The sequence below is a fragment of the Melopsittacus undulatus genome, chromosome 6, assembly GCF_012275295.1.
Source record: "Melopsittacus undulatus isolate bMelUnd1 chromosome 6, bMelUnd1.mat.Z, whole genome shotgun sequence".
NCBI classification, from domain to species: domain Eukaryota; kingdom Metazoa; phylum Chordata; class Aves; order Psittaciformes; family Psittaculidae; genus Melopsittacus; species Melopsittacus undulatus.
Genome location: NC_047532.1, coordinates 68,583,086 through 68,599,933, shown reverse-complemented (window position 1 = coordinate 68,599,933; position 16,848 = coordinate 68,583,086).

Genomic DNA, 16,848 nt, shown 5'->3' with positions numbered 1-16,848 from the left:
AGGCACACCAATGCAGAGCAAAGTAATAGTTACCGGAAAGAAGGACTTGATGAAAACATCATGTTTGCCTTTCAGGCTGTGGAGTTTGCTTTGTTGGTTGTTTTATTTGCTTTTTTTTCCCCAATAGAATAGATTGTTTATATTCCCAAGTCAGTAGAGTTTGGAGTTGATGGAAAGCAGGAACGTCTGATCTCCCTGCTCAGGTTTATCTTGTGGTATCATGGTTAACAGACAAGAAGTTGCAGAATGGTATTTGTGCATGATTTTTTATCTAGCCCAAAGGTTTTTATTTCTGTCCCACCAGGGTTCTTATCATGATGGGGCATGATGTGGTTTAGTCATGTCTGTACAGTGAAGTCAGAGTGAATGGAAGCTTAGGGCGTAGCCACCTCTTTATACTTTGTGTTGTACTGCTAATGAGTAGAGCCTAGATAAGTGTCCTGAATGCTCACGCCATTTCTCTTGACTCACAGTGTTGCTCCTAACACTGAAGTGTTCTTGGCAATGATATGCCTGTGTGATTTGTGGGCAGTATTATCACTTATATCTATAGGATTAAGAGTTTCCTGTATAGTGGCATTGTGCCCGCACAAGTGAACATCAGGTACACGCAGGGTTTTCCTTTCTGCCACCACATATCTGCTGTACGGCATGGGGCACAACGTGCACAGTCAGTGACTATGCCTCATGGAATTATCTTGTCTGCCTTATAGACATAACTCTTAGAAGGATGGTTTTCTGAAGGAGCTCTCTATAGTTTGGCTGAATGCATCTTCTTTCCCTGTCTCCTCCTCCCCTGTAAATCGTGAGGGTATTCACTGCTTGGGCACATGTATACATCTGGTTTCTCTTCAGTTAGATAGCAGTGGGGTGCTCTGCTTTTCCTTCACAAATACTCTGACATTCCTGCAGACTTTGAATGCAGAACTTCCAGGATTATAAATAACAGCTTGAAAAGGAGCAAACTTCCTAACAGCTAAGTAGTAATGAAATGTTCTCCTAGGCATATTGGGTGGCTTCATGAGAAAATACAAACCCCTTATAGCTAATCCACATAAATGCTCTAACTTGGAAATGTTTTATAATTATAAGTCAAGAAACAAACTAAAGCATTGGCTGTTTAAATGAAGGGTGTCTGAGTACAGTTGGAGGGTGTGCCTGGCATGACAGGTCAGTTAACCTGTCCACTCCCAGTTGTCCCAACAGGACAAGGCCATTCTATTTCTGAGCAGGTTTTCTGGTACTCCTTTGGCAGGTGATGGGCTGGTGGCTCCTGGGAAAGTGGATGGCTGGGAGCAAGCTACCACTGGAAGAGCAGCTTCTCTAGCTCCCAGCTCTGAGGAAAGAGAGTGCATGGAGATGGCCAAATTAATGTTGCTGTCAAATGACTCATTCCTGGCATGGTCTCTTGAAGGGTCACATGGTTAAGGAGCACAGCACACTGTGTGTGTAGAGAATGGTCTTTCTGGACATCCCCAGTATATCCAATTATTTGTAGTCATATTAGACACAGATCAGGTGACATGTGCATGCAATGGTTTGGGTTCCAACCCAAACCATTCTGTGATTCTACAGCACACACTTTTGAGGTGTTGTGTTTCCAGTTGTACCTGCTGTGTGATCACTAAAAAAGCTATAAAATGGAGCCAGCTACAGACTCCATCCCTGAGAGGAAAAATTGCCCATACAATGATCTTTCTACAGTTTGGCTGTTCTTACATGCCTATGGGATTGGTCTCTGTAAACTGCTACTGAAATGGTGCCACTTTTGAATAGATCACTAGGCTCTGGCACAGGAGGATGCCATTCTTAGGCGTGTTTGTTAGACATTGAAGAAAAAGCTGACAGTCTACATATGTCAGCCCACATGAAGGCAAACGTAGGTCAGCCGTGATGTCCAGTGCCATCTCATTGCGCTTTTCTACATAGGCCTCTGTGGCATATGGGGATTGTTCTGCTGGTGAAGAATGTGCTGTTAATTATTGTAAAACCACTGAACCTGGATTTTACATTCAATTCCCATTAAACATTTGACAAGCCTTAGTTTAGGGTGTTAGGGCATGCAACAAAAACATCTTAGCAGGGGAGGAGAGTCTTCCCATCTCTTCTCCTTTCCTTCCCATTCCATTTTCTCCTCCCATGCAGCCGTCACCCTCACTGCCTGCATGGGAGGAGCATCGCATTTCCTGCCCCGCCAGACAACCTGGGCTGGCAGGCGGGAGTCTTTTGGGTGTCGAGAAATTGCTTCCCGTGACAAGAGGCAAAGTGTCTGTGATGTGCCTCTGTGTTCTTGTTCAGAGGTACTGGGAATACCTGTGGACCTACGCGGTCGTGGCAGTGAAGACTGGGGAGTGCTGGTTTATGTCCTGTGTATTGCTGGAACTGTGAAATCTCTCAGGCCCCTGCAGTCAGTGGCTGATTGTGAGATTTGGCTGATACATGAGTGAAACCTGATGACTCCCTAAGGACTGTTCTCCAGTCTTTGGATGTGAAAGATCAGAGGATTTTTACAAGCCTGGTTTCAGCTGCTTCCTTTGAAGAAACAATGAAGAAGTTTTCAGGGCCCAGGCAGAGCTTGGTATTGCAGAGATTCCAGTTCAGGCAGCGGGCACAACTGCCAGGGGAAAATTTTACTGCCTTTGCTTTAGCACTACAAGAATTGGCATCAGGCTGTGCTTTTGGCTGTTGGCAGGAGGAGCTGATCCTGGACCAGCTAATTGACAAAGCAGCAGACTGGCGAATTCGGGAGAAGCTCTTGATGGAGCTTGGTACCTTAACTCTGGCCCAGGCAGTGGAGCTGGGATCGCAGATGGAGAGAGTGCTGCAGAAACCTTGTCCCACCTTTATTTCAGCTTTGACAAAGCAGTGGGAGAACTGGAGTGGCACTAGTAATACCTGGAAGATAAGAAATGATAATTGCTGTAATCATTGCTACTGCTGGGGAAAGAAAATAGCCCCAGCTCTCTCAACAAAATATGATCAAGAGAAGCAAAATCAGTTCATCCCATCTTGTCACAGCCCAGCGTCATCTGCACCGGTTATGGGGAGACAGCACTTGGTCTGGGACCTGAGATATCCTGCCACTTCACATATGAAACACAGGAGGGTCAGGAACCTCCAGGTAGGCTGTTGATTGCAAAGTGACTAGAAAAGGGTGACAGAAAACTGAACAAGGGCATCTGGGACGAGACTGTTGAAACTGTGGGTCTGTTGTTATACAGAATCCTAACTCTTGACTAAGTTGCAGTCCTGCAGGTTATCATGCAGTTATCCATCACTACTTGAACACTTAAATAAAACCCTTTCCTCTCTGGAATGAAAGTTTTGGCTGCCTGATGCTACATCCAATGACTTCTGCTTTTTGTCTTTTGCAAGACTTAAATCTTGTGTGGAGGCTTTTGGTGATGTCTTAGCAATAGCAGAAGTGGTGCCTGCACTGGTTCTTATATATTGATGTGCTGGCTTGAGGCTTCTGCTTAAAAGAGCTGGCAGAGAAATACTGCTATCAATGGAGTTTTGACCTTGGTACAAAAGGAGGCTGTTTAATGCCTGAAGAAAATCTTCTTATTCCTTTATAATACATAGGAACAGAATTCATTTCTGTAAGAGCTAAGATTTGGGGAAACCTCCATTGCTCCTTATCTATTGTGCTTTGGAATATAATGGTCATGTGATAAAGCATCAGATCGATATAGATATCTGTAAATAAATACAGATGATAATAAATAATATATAAGGAGGGGACGGGCCAGTGGGCATCATAGATATAAGTCCATATTTGGTGTACCTGTAGAATAAGACTGAGTCATAGAAGTTGTCCTGTAACATATCTTAGTTCACACTATTCTGATCTATTTTAGTCTAGGCTTTCTACTTCTATCTAGTGGCAGAAGACAGGACAGGAGGATCAATTCCTTTCTTTTCCTATTTGCTTTTCCTTTTGCTTTTCCTTTTGCTTTTCCTTTTGTTTGTATGAGTGTCTTGGTTGTTTGGTTTTATTTATTTCTTTTTCATTAAAGGACATATGATTTTAACAGCATTTTTGATTCTGATAATCACCCTCTACTTGATTCTCTCTGTCAGATCAGTGGAACTAGCCATTTCTGTAAGGTAATAAACAGGGTTGGGAAGAATGGATACAGTGATAAGGAAACTTGATGGAGCCAGATCCAAGAAAAGGACAAGTGGTAGTAAAATAAGAGAACCCAAAGCAGAGTGTATATGGCAACGGACTCTTCAAACAAGGTAATTATCATTGAGCTGCACAGAGGCAAGCTGAAGTAGTCTCTCTCCAAAAGGCTAAGAGGAAATGGTGGTTTTGAGTGGTTTTAAGAGGTTTCTCCCTATGCCGCTTGCTTTGTCGTTGCTGAATTCTGTGCCATGTGATGAACAGGCAAGCAGCATCCTCTCACAGCTGCCCTGTCTTCCCTAAGGCAATTATTTGTGATTAGCTACCATAATGTAATTAAATGTTTAGGCTGTCCTGAGCAATTGAATATTGTACCTCTAATGCTTCTTATTAGTGCTATTTCTGTCAGGTAATGAAAAAAATTACTGAGCTTAAAAATATCTGGTGCTCTTTGTGTATTCAGCATTGGAACAAGTGAAAAGGCTGACTGAAGAGAACATGAACTGTGCTCTGATCTGGAGCAGTGATAGCAGGATCTTCAAAGACCTAAAAATGCATGATTTGCATCTTTTTCTTCCTTTTAAATGTCACTTGATCTTTGTGGTTATGAGCAAAGTTGAGGTCTGTTTTGTTAACTAAAGTTTTACAGCTTTTTGGATGTTCACACAGGTCTCTGTGCATTTTTCTTGAACTGATGGTGTCAAATGAGACACAGCTTTTGCAAGGTTTTTGTTGACCTCGTAATGGTTCTAAGGCCAGTGCTGTGCCAATCAAAATCACTAGGCTATAGGTACTGTAGTCCTGACTCTGCAGTGCTGAAAGCTGGAGTTCGGCGTAAAATGCACATCTTTGTTTGAATTGATAAGCTTCCAAATTTTTCTGTGTATTCAAGTGGCTAGGTGAGGAATTGTGGTATGGAGCGACTGGGTCTTTCTCACCTCTGACTGTTCCCTACCACATGGGGTAATTTGCTACTACCTATGTAAATATGCAAGGCAGTTTGGGAGCCTGGGAGCAGTTGAGGAATGAATGACTTGATATAAACCCTTCCACTCCTGCTTCCTGCTCACAATCCTGCTGCCCTGGATTTTCTTCTGCAAGATATTTTCCTCCTTTCTGCACATTGCCAAGTTGGAGAAACTATGTGTGATAATTTATTACAGCTTCTCTCATGTCCTACAGCCCTAACCTTATAATGCAGAAAGCCAGGTCCTTCTCACTGTGACATGCTTTGTTGCTAAAGTTTAGGGAATCCAAAATGAACACTTCAGCTGCAATCCTAGAATCTCCCTTGGTATTAAAAAGGTATGACAGACCAAGAAGTAGTTCCTCCACCTGAAGAACTAAATGGATATAATTTGTGATCCTAGTTAGGTGCCTAAGGTATGGACAACTTCTGTCCTTTTGACTGTCTGTCATATTGCAGTTTTGAGGCTTGAAATGAAAAGCTGCAGTTAAAAGGACTGGGTGGTATGTGCTGTTTTGCCTTGTGAGGTCTTTTCTAGGCTAAGTTGTGGGTCTGGTTCTTTGAGGCTTTTCTTGTATGTCATGCGTTCTAGACCCCTCATCTCTTCAGGTGATATTCTTGGGCCCTTTCTGAGCTCTGCACCTAATATGTCGTTGCCTGTAGTTGCAGAGAGCAATGTAGGTTGCTTGTAGAGCTGGAGTGCTACAAGAGTACTTTGCTTATGACTGCTCTCTGTGTCACCTCTTTTATAATGGTGTATCCCCCTGGGCCTGCCTATCACAGTAAAACAACTGAATGAGCATCTGTAAATTAATAATTACTGAATTAGAGGGCTACAAGGAGCCCAGAAAGGTCTTCTCATCTGTCCTTCCACTGAGGTCAGCTCTACCTATGTCATTCCTCTCAGATGTATATCTAATCTATATTTAAAGTCAGAAAGTGGTGGTGCCTCCATGCTATCCCCTAGGCAATCTGTCCAGTTTTTCATTATCCACACTGTTGGTGTTTTTTTATTTTCTCTGTTTCAGTCTTACCTGTTTCCTTTAAGTCTTGTTTTATCTGTCCTACATTTGGAGAGAAGATTACTACTTTGTATCAGTAGTTAAAGATTCTTTTTACACTGTGTTCTCTTTCTGGACTGCACCCTATAGTTTCAGTATTTTTCCATAGCTTTTTCATCCTAGATCATTCTTGTTCTTCTTGCTAGGACAAAAAGGAATGGTTTTACACTGACAAAGGGGAAACTGAGGTCAGACATTAGGAAGAAGCTCTTCCCTGTGAGGGTGCTGAGGCGCTGGCACAGGGTGCCCAGAGAAGCTGTGGCTGCCCCATCCCTGGCAGTGTTCAAGGCCAGGTTGGATACAGGGGATTGGAGCAACCTGCTCTAGTGGAAGGTGTCCCTGCCCATGGCAGGGGGTTGGAACTGGATGAGCTTTAAGGTCCCTTCCAACCCAAACCAGTTTCTGATTCTCTGGTTCTTTTGACTATTGCCACTTGCTCCATGCATCCTGATAAGGGATACATATCAAGCTTTCTTGAAGGTTCCTGCTGAGGCCTTACTTGTGCCAAGCTTAGGTTCCCCATGCCACTGTAAATGCTGTATCTATTGTTTTAGACATGTATTCTGGGAGTGTCAGAAAATCCCTGGAAGCCATGTACATGAATGAGGCAGGAGTCTTGTGGCAAAAGCACAGTTGGTAATTATAGTAACTCACCTGTGTAGTGAGTTAGTAAATCTAATCTAGATCCAATCAAGTGACCTCAAATTAAGTCATCACTGCAACAAAAAGTTCCTGGAAATGAGCAGGATCTCAGAGAGAGAATGGGGTGTTTTGGTCACAGATTCATACAACCCTTGTGGATCTTGAAATATAAGGCAGGGCTTATGTGACCGCAATTCATCTCATGAGTCAGGAGGTTTCATACCCCTGTGCCTAGTCATTTAATCTTGTATTTACAGTGCAGATCTGAGGTCAGCAGGTGTTACCATTGTTTTACAGAGGAGGACCAAAGATGAAATCAGCTATCCAGGGTCAAAGGAGAAGTGAGGCATTAAGCTGGATACTGGGTAGCTACATCAAAAAAGGCTTCCCTAAGCCCCAGCAGCCGAATGGCCTTGCAGCCACATGTAATAGTGTGCAGTGCACTTCACCTTTGCTTCAGATCTGAACTGCTGGCAGCCACTCAACAAGAAAGGCTTGCTCTTCCTTGCAGTGAGCCATGTGGACACAGAAAGGGTTTGAGCTTGTATAGGAGCAGTGCACTCTGATCATACCTATTTCAGCTGCAGATCAGGCCTAACACTGATGCAGTTCTTGTGCCTATAGTGGTGGTGTTAATACCTGTGAATAGCCCTTCTACTTTTGGTCATGTGGGAAGAGTTTGCAAGAAAGGTCTCTGAAGATGGCACAACTTCCTGCAGCTGACTCCATGTTCTGTAACAGTGTTGCTAGTTAAGTTTTTCTTGAAAGTTGTTATTTTATACAAATTGGCATGTTATTTCTGCTTTTAAAAGCTCACTGAGGAGATTTCTCAACCACTGTGAAGAGGAGGAAGAGACTGAGCAGGTTGCTGGCACTGGAATCTCATGTCACCCAGCTAGCTTAAACTCAAGATAAGTTATAAGGATGCAGATGTGCTGGATTCAGTTCACTTCCTGAACTCATGAGCAAGACTTAGTCTGTCTTTGTTCCATGCCTGAGACTCATCCTTCCCATGTTCCTTGTTTTACTGCTGACTCCAGGTCTGATGCAGTCTGCTTATAAGAACTGCCTTTGGCTACAAAGCCTGTCAGCCAACTTTCTGTGCAACATTAGCAATAGTCCAGAGGCCAGCTTATTACCTTCAGGGAACTGTGTGAGAAGCAACTACTGGAGGTAAGTAAGGGAATTTGGGGAGAGGAAGTCCTAATGTATTTTATGCATATGGAGTGATAAAGAGCAGGAGTTAACCTGGAGGTGAAGGGCAATGACAAGAAAAGGAGGAAAAAACCCCATTCTGACTATCAAAGGCCAGACTGACCTTGTTAGCAAAGCTCTTAGTTAAAGCTACCAAGAATATTAGTTAGTAATGGCAAGTTAGACTGGGGCATATGAAAGAATGATTTTTTCATATTATTTATTATTATTCATATCACATGATAGGGGTTAATGGTTAACTGAGTGTCCCACAGAGCCCATCTCACTTCTGCCTTCTCCTAGGGTGCATCCCTCCCTAAAAGGCAGTAAGAAGGAATCTACAAATGTTAGGTGCATTTCTGTTCTGCTAGCCCTGACAGTCCCCAGCTGATATATATACAGGCCTTTTAGTCACGTCTCTTTCCTTACTGCCTTTGAGGTTTTCTCCTTTGTTTGTATAGTAGTCTGTGTGAGGAAACCTCAACCCTCAGAAAGGCATTAGACTCAACAGAGAAATGAAAAAATAAAAGTAATGAGCAGGGGCTGAGGTGGGTGAATTCCTGACTCTGCTGCAGATGCTCTGGTATGACTTGAGCGAGTCATTTAAATATGTAAAATGAAGATAGTTTGTCCTCCCTCTCCCTGTTTCCTTCCCCTTATCATACATAATTAGACTATAAACACTATGGGGCAGACACTCTCACCATGTTTATCCAGCACTTAGCACAATTAGGTCATGGGTTTTGTAGCATCTAGGAACTCAGCAGTATGATGTGCCAGAGGAAGGGTGTTTGGTGTAATAATATTCCAAAAAGGCTGATAAAAAGGAGTACCATGACCGCAAAAATACTAGTTCAAAAGCAGACAACATAATCAAGAGCAAGATGCAGTGGCTGAGTGTATGAGGCAATATGTGATGATGCTTCCAGCAATGGTAGGAGGAGGTCAAGAAAAGCAGGATTCTGTATCAGTCACTGCCTTGTGTCTAGCAGGCTTTATCATTTCCTTCAAAATGCTCTTTTAATTAAGTCTGATTTATAACTGCATAAATTATTTTCTTGGTTAAACAAAGAAAGGTTATGGCTCTAAAAATGGGCTGAATGATTAGATTGTAAGACAAACAAGCCATGTATCTAATGACTTCACAGTTCCAGCTTCTCTTCAGACCCATACTTAAATGCTGAAGTGCTGATCAGTGAGGTAACATCAGTAGGTATCTTGTGGCTATGTGTGCACACATACAGTTAGGATTTCTTGGACCACTCTTTGTCTTTAATGGAGTCTTTTTCCCAATAGCTTTCTTCTTCAGAGACATTTCCCTTGTCTTTAAAGTTTTTGTTGTTTTTCTACTCCTCCAATTCAGCATTCTTTCTATAATTTCTCAATGGCACTCAAGAAAACAGAATGGCTTCTAAAGGAAAGAACTGAGTTGCAGAAAGGTAAATCTGTGCCAAATTGTACTCAACCTCATGTAAGTGCATCTGTCTTGGAGAGGGATTAGTAGTGAAAGTCAAACAGAGGCAGGTGTACGGTTCCCTCCATGACTGAGGTGAGAGCATAGTCCCCAGTTTCACAAGAGCAGTGATGTTTCCTGCTCATATCTTTACCCTCTATTTTCTACATGAGGACAGTAACTTTGGGAACTTTGTGTTGTTTTTTTCTTCTGGGGCGGTCCTGAGCTTTTCTCTGTTAAAAAAGATAGAGAGAGAGTGGGAGGGAGGGAGGAAGGCTCTGACTTGGTATTATAGGGAAAGCAAAATGTATCCCTGTTTTCATGAAAAGTTAATCAGAAATCTAGCAATGTAAGCGTTCTGTGTGTTGAAGGCAGAAGTCCAAGGAAGCAATATATTATTCCCTTTAAATTTGCCAGCAGAGGGAGCATTACAATGCAAGGAATGCAGATGTAGGGAGGTTGCAGGAGTCTGAATTTGAGCTGTTCACATTCCAAATTTTGAGATACTATATTGTTGTGTGGACAAAAAATATCTTTTTATATTTCAGAACAGTAACAATATTAATTATTTATATAGTTTAAGCTTTACATTTCAATAATGAACCTACGTAGTTAGTAACTTGGCTAAAATGTAGGATTTCTTTTGGTACAAATAAGCTGTCAGTCTTTAATGCACTTGTGAGCATAAATATGCAAATATTTTTATAATGGTTGTGTCTGATATTGCTGGCCTGAAAACAAGTGAGTTCCTGGTGCAAACTACGGTTTGTGAAATGCAAGAAATAAACCACAAATACAAGATACAGGGAGCCATGAACTCTTCAGGTTTGTGCAGTTGTACTGTAGAAATAACAGCGTGCATATTTATCTTCTACTTGACACAATAAATCTTCATTCTTCTTCATTGCCTCACCTCTTCATATGCTGGGCAGCCTTATCTGGCTGGAGCTAAAGCAGTACTGAGGAGTTTACCAGTGTGGCTCTTGATTGCAGCACAGCAAGACACCGGAATGCAGTTTGTATTTATTAAAGGGAGTATGTATTTCTCAGTGCAAGCTGGGTGTGACCAGGCACTTCATAGCAGCCTCTAGATGGCACCCAGATGACACATTGTTACTAGGAACTACTACGCCTTGGCCAACACGTTTTATCTTGGCCAACATATCTGCTAAACTGTATGTGGTCAAGGAGGGAGATAATGTCAAAGGAGGGAGATAATGACTTTGGCTCTGGGCTACAAAAGTGTTTTCATATTGGAATTGGCTTGCTGAAAGGAATCAGAGAAGCAGTGTGGAGTGTAGAAGGCCCCCTGCTTGTGGCATTTTTCTGCTGATGCAGTCCTGTATTTGCCAAGTGTCATGAGACAGCATCATAGTGGAAGCCCAGATTTACCCCTGTGGCCAGGTTACTGAGCATAATGTCGAAGCACTCACTGAACAGAAACAGAACGTGGTCGCTCAAGCTGACAGGAGGGGGAAACACACCAAGGTTTTGATGGTTTTTGATGTTTTTGAGTTATGATGCTCTTATGATTTTACATATTCATTCTGTGCATTGTTTTTCCATTGGTTCCAACCCTTTGTCCCTCTTGCCTTCATCTGACACTGCCACCTTAAGTGATGGTAGCTGCCAGAGCCTTCTGCCGTTGCCTGTGTCTTTCTGACTTTGGAATTGCTTAACCATTCCTAGGCTTTCCAGTGAAAGCACTCCATACAACCAGAGCAAGACACTTATGCATAGGATGTCTGCATGATGTTTCCTCATGCCAATATTTGTTAGTGTAGTGCAAGTTCTCATAAATCAACAGAACTGGCTTTGTGATCTTTCTCAGCAGAAACTAATCGTACTGTTTGGGAATAATGGAAAGCTCAACTATCCCCTTTGTAAAAGGGAGACAGGTTCTTTTAGTGACTTTATATATGAATGGTTCTACAAATAAAAGTGTTAGGATGAAGTACCCTGCAGACAGTGGTGTTGCTGTGTGTAGATGATTAATGAAACTGTGTCATCAAAGTCCTAAAGGACTTAGTGCCAATGTTACTTTTTTGGATGCCTGTACATATCTGCAGTGACTGAAGCAAGAACTTCCTGGGAAAGTTTGGCTTTTCTCATTCATCTGTGAATTTTGTTTCCTATTGTGCAATTAAGGAAACAAAATTCCTTAAATGTTTGTGTCCTGAATCAAAACCTGAATGTGTTTTGCAAGTAGAACGTCATCATTCAGTGGTTATAGAGCACTTTCCTCACTGGCCATAGAGGGCTTCATTTCCAGTGTCTTTCGTTGTTGCCTGTCAACCTGCCACTTGAGCACAGAGCAGTTAGTTTGAAGGTTCAGAACCACTGCTGATGACATCATGGCTTGCTCAGCAATTCGTATCCAGGGGCAGTGCTGCATGTGCTCTTACTCATACTGTTTTGCTTTTATGGGTGTCCGTAGCACCTGTAATATCCACTGAAATTACAGACAATTCAGAAAAAGTGGTTTTTTGCTGACTGAGAAACCAAGTTCTGTCCAAGGTTAATGTCTTTAAATATGCTTCTACTCATCAGGTGTAACAAGTTTTGCTTTTACAAGGAGGTAGTAGAAAATGAAGGCTTTGCCCGTGTGCCCTTTTCCTTTTTCATTCCCTTCTTTCCATTATTCATGATGAAAGCAATTAAGAAAAGGCCTTGGATAGCTGGATTTGATCAGGAAGATAATGTGAGGCCTTGAGGACATTCTGTAGCTCTCTTAAATGATGTTTTCTTTATAGTTTCTAGTCTGAATCTCTGCTGGGTCATTTTCCAAGCCCCAGTAGGTCAGTGCAGAGGGGTTCTGGGTAGGTTACGGCTACTGCTCTATACCTTGCACTATGGCCTCCTGTCTGAAGTCCTTTCCCAGTGGGAGCTTTTTTGAGGGGTAGTTGTATCACCATTCATTTAGAAGTCTTTTGCAGTCTCTGTGCTTCTGTGTTATGCAAACCCTGAAAGACACAACTCTGGCCATGGTAGAGGGCTCTCCCAAAGAATTTTATGTTTTCCCTTCAGGAAAGAAGGCTTTGCATGTGCATTCATTTGCCACACACAGTTCTCCTGAGCTAGGCCTGTGGCTTTTCCCTTTTACGAGGTATAATGCAACCTCTGACTGTCATCCAGTTTGCTTTAAGGATTTCTGCACATGCTTTGCATGCTTTTAAGTATGAGAGAGAGTAGGCAATTTGAAACCATGCATTCCGAGTCTGTATCTTTTCCACAAATGTGTGTGAAGGGCTTTTCTTTACAGCTCTCATAACTGAGGTGTGACTGGTTCCCCAGGATGGCAGCTGTTCTCCATCATTGCCATGAACCCCTTCTGAGCTCTGTGACGGAACTTCTTGTGAAGAGAACACTTTTTGTGCTGTGTTTGCCTTAAATCCAAGAATATAATTTAATTTAGTTCAGGAAAAGCCATTTCTGACTGTTCTGGAAAGACTTGGTGGTCTTAGACCTTCGCAGGCATTTCCAACCTGTCAAACATCCAATTTTCCAGAAGTGCCATTACCTTAGGCCACCTTTGCCAGCCCAGTTGGACAAGATTTATTAGGACCTCGAGGCTGGACTTCTCTTTCTCTTGCTCCAAGGCTGTCCCATTTGGAACAGGGGTATATCAAAGGTGCAGAAGGAAAAGCTGGGTATTTCAAATGCTGTTTCTGTCCTGTGACTGAACATACCTTTGGGTTTTACATGAATTATAGAAATACAGAATCTTACCTAGAGAAAAAATTATGCATTACTTGCTTGCCAAATAAAACATCTTCACAAGATAGGAATGCCTGTGCCTATGGCAGCAAACATATAAGATGTCAGTCCTTAGGCAGAGGGCAACTTGGATGGAAGGTACCTTATGTTATGGAGATAGAGGTCTTCACACATCAAAGTCACAAGTTTTATTTTGCTTGTGACATTAGGCTGACATGATTATATATGGCTGCATCCAATTATAGCAAGGCAGATCAGTAACTTCTATTTCATCCTATTTTCTTGGCGCATTTCAGAGGCACTGAAATTGATGCTTGAGAAAAGCAGGCAGGGGGAGCTTTGCTTTGATTTGTCTATTGTCTGTGAAGTGCAAAAGCCTTACTCCAGAAGTAGTTTCTTTCATATTTATTCCAGGCTCTTGTCTTCCAACTGTTTTCCTGCTTTGAGATTGAAGAGGTGCATGAACAGACAGCTCTGTGTCCATGGGTGCTGAGGTTTTCTCAAGAACCCTTCCCTGCCTTTCGTACTTTGACATTAGTAATTCTCAGTGTAATCTCATGGAAAGTAAAGACATGAGGACTGTTGTCTAATCAGTAGCCTAGTTGAGGGTCACTGCCACATATCTACTCAGTTCTCAAGCGTGTGTTTATGGTGGGAAGACAGGGCTGTGTCAAAGGACTTGCCCATTGTAAATTTTCCATCTTATGTTCTGAGTTCTCTAGATTCAGTTTTTACAGGGGAAAAATCCAAACTAAACCAAACCAAGCAGTAAAACACAAAGAGAAATAGCCCCACAAATCCTAACAATATACACACTACAGGTTGGGAGGAAATTAAGCTACATATGGTATGTGGTCAGAGAAAAGGCCTCATCTGCAGGCACTGAGAAGCCAAGGATCCGTAGAAGAAGATAAAAATGGCAGTGTCTGCTTGTTGTTTGCTCTGTTAGGACTTCTTCCCTGGTCACTGTGGGAAGTTGAGTGAGTTCATGAATTTCAGGCTTACTAGAGGTCATCTTTATGCTTCCCTTGTTTGTAAGGCCAAGGGCTTTGATAGACATAGCAGGAAATGAAGCTTCTATGTCCTCTCTCCCCACAGGGGAACTCTATCTCAGTGTAGGATAGGCCCCACCAGGCTGATTGTGACCCTCAGTAGCACTGACAACACATGTTCAGTCTTGGGCCCAGTCCAGGATAGCTGGTTGACATTAATTGCTGCCTTTCATACCTAGAATTCATTTCCTCATTTCCCATAAGGTATGGAGGCATTTGTGGGGCCTCTGCTTCTGCCTTAATTGAATATTTTTGTATAATACCCATTAAAAACAAATAATGCATTTGGAAGGGGCCATAGTCTGAATATCCTGACATAGCTATATTTGGAATGATAGATGGACTGTCAGGGATCTTTGCCCTAATTTTTTCTGTAATTTAATTCATAATTATCCTTGGGGACAGTTGGGCATCTTCATTACTTTGTTCCTACTTGCCTGAACAGTTTTTATCTTAGTTTATTGCCATCTGTAAATCTGTGTTCAGAACACTGTTGAAGAGGCAGGGCTGTAACTGCTGAACAGCTGCTGCTGTACTCACTGCTGTGTGAGCCAACTGCTCACAGTTTATGCAGCTCCATCATTATGTGCAATGCTGGTCTGTGCTGCTTTAATACTGGTCATGTCTGTCCTGGTGATAGAGGAATTGGACATTATTAAAGGACCTCAATTACATGTATTGCTGACCGCACACAGTAAAGGATACTTTGCTCTGCTGGCTACGTGACTTGTGTTGCCATCATAGTGCAACTTGGTCAGGTTTAATGGTGTGAAAGTGATTTTTTGACTTTGTTTGAAGCACTGCATCCTCCCCTCCTTCCTCCATGCAATTTTGTATTTTCCTTCTTCTGTCAAGAGAGAATGACAATCTTCTTACTCAGAGTCCCTTTTGGAAATAACCCCAGCACCTTCCTTTTTCTGAGTTACCCTCTGTTTCGAGTCTAGAATCAGAAACTTTGATGTGTTTCCTTTGGTGTGATTTGGAATTTGGCTTCCTGTATGAGGATTCACACTTCCTCTGTGACAAAACACCCTGATGAAGATGACATGTGACTCAAGCCGAGGGAGCTTGTGCTCTAGTTTGATTGTTGCCATTCACTTGTGGGTTGGACATCTTCAGGGATGTTTTTCATTTGTGATTATCTCAGTTTTCACATTTTGAAATGTGATGGTAATTCTTGTGATGACTGTTAGCAAAACCTGGTTAAAAAGGCATCCAGCATTAGGGTTAAAGGCTGCTGTTTATATAGCTTCTCATTCTAGATATTAATGGACTGAGGCTGGAATCAGCTAAATATCTTTGTTGGGTGTATACGTAGAACTTCTGACAATAGCTGTACCTGAAGCTGACAGATGGCAGTGCTATTTTTACCTTGGGAAAGCTTGCTGTGATTTTATACTTTAAACTTGGGATATATCCAGACTTCCGATAGTTGAAGAAAAGAAAACTGAGACTCACCCAGGGTAGCTGTCTAGAACAAAGACATTTCCTTATATTAACAGTGTGGTTTTGATCTCTCTGCTCTGATTTGGATGTGCACTGATGACTCATATCAGTAGTGCTCCCGGTATAAGCCTTCTGGAAAATGAAATCAAAGACTTCTTTCACCTTTGGTGCAGGATTTGGTATGGGTAATATCCAGTTATTCAAGTGCAAAACTGTTCTGCATATATTTATGTCACATTTCTATAGTTTGCACAGTTGCAGTTACTTCTCAGCTTTATCACATAAGCCTCCACCTCACATTTGAAGATGGATTCATTAGAGTTTTTAGATCTACTAGAAAGGGGTGAATTCCATTTGACTTATTTGAATATGAAGTATATCTTGGTATTGGGCTATGAAAGATATGGCCAGAAGAAATTTTGGCCTCTGCATAATTACCTATTAAAATGAGGGGAAAAAATAAATGAAGAAACATTAAGAAACAAAAAGTAAGAAACAGAAAGACCTCAGAACCATCAATAAGTAAAATCTCAAGTATAACTTCCAAAGACATCAGTGAGTATTAAATTAATTGTGTTACAAAGTCCCTTTTCTAACAATAATTCATGCTACCCTGCTGCTGTGGGAAGACAGTGCTAAGTTATTCTTTTCTGTTTATTTGTAGGCCCCAGACCCAGTTGAAAACTACATCAGTGAAGGAGAGTTTGAAGATGATCTGAGTTCTTCTACCCCGAGCACGATAGAGCTGGAGATACGAGGATCCAGCCAAGAAACAGATGAAGATTATTTTGAGACCCTGTCACATCAGAGTGGATCTTTGTCAGATGTGAAAACTGAGCCTTTTGAAAGTGCATCAGACACAGAATCTGTTTCCAGTGATGTAACTGGGGAAACGCGCTTGGATTCAAACTACCTTTCAACTGAAAGGAAAAATCTGCACTGTAGTCTTCCTAAAGTGAAGGCAGAAACAACCCTTCATGAACTGAAGCGCTCAAGGCAACCAGAGTTCACCCAGCAGGTGCAGTTAGAAGTGTCCGCCAAAATAAAAGCAGCACCGATCAAGACTGAGTTTTGCATACAGTCTGTAAAGTCAGAAGGTGAAAATTGGGGTGATAAAGAGCTAACATTAACCAGTGATATTTCCAACACAGAGAACCAAGTTAGTGAAGAGGGTATTGTTTCACAGT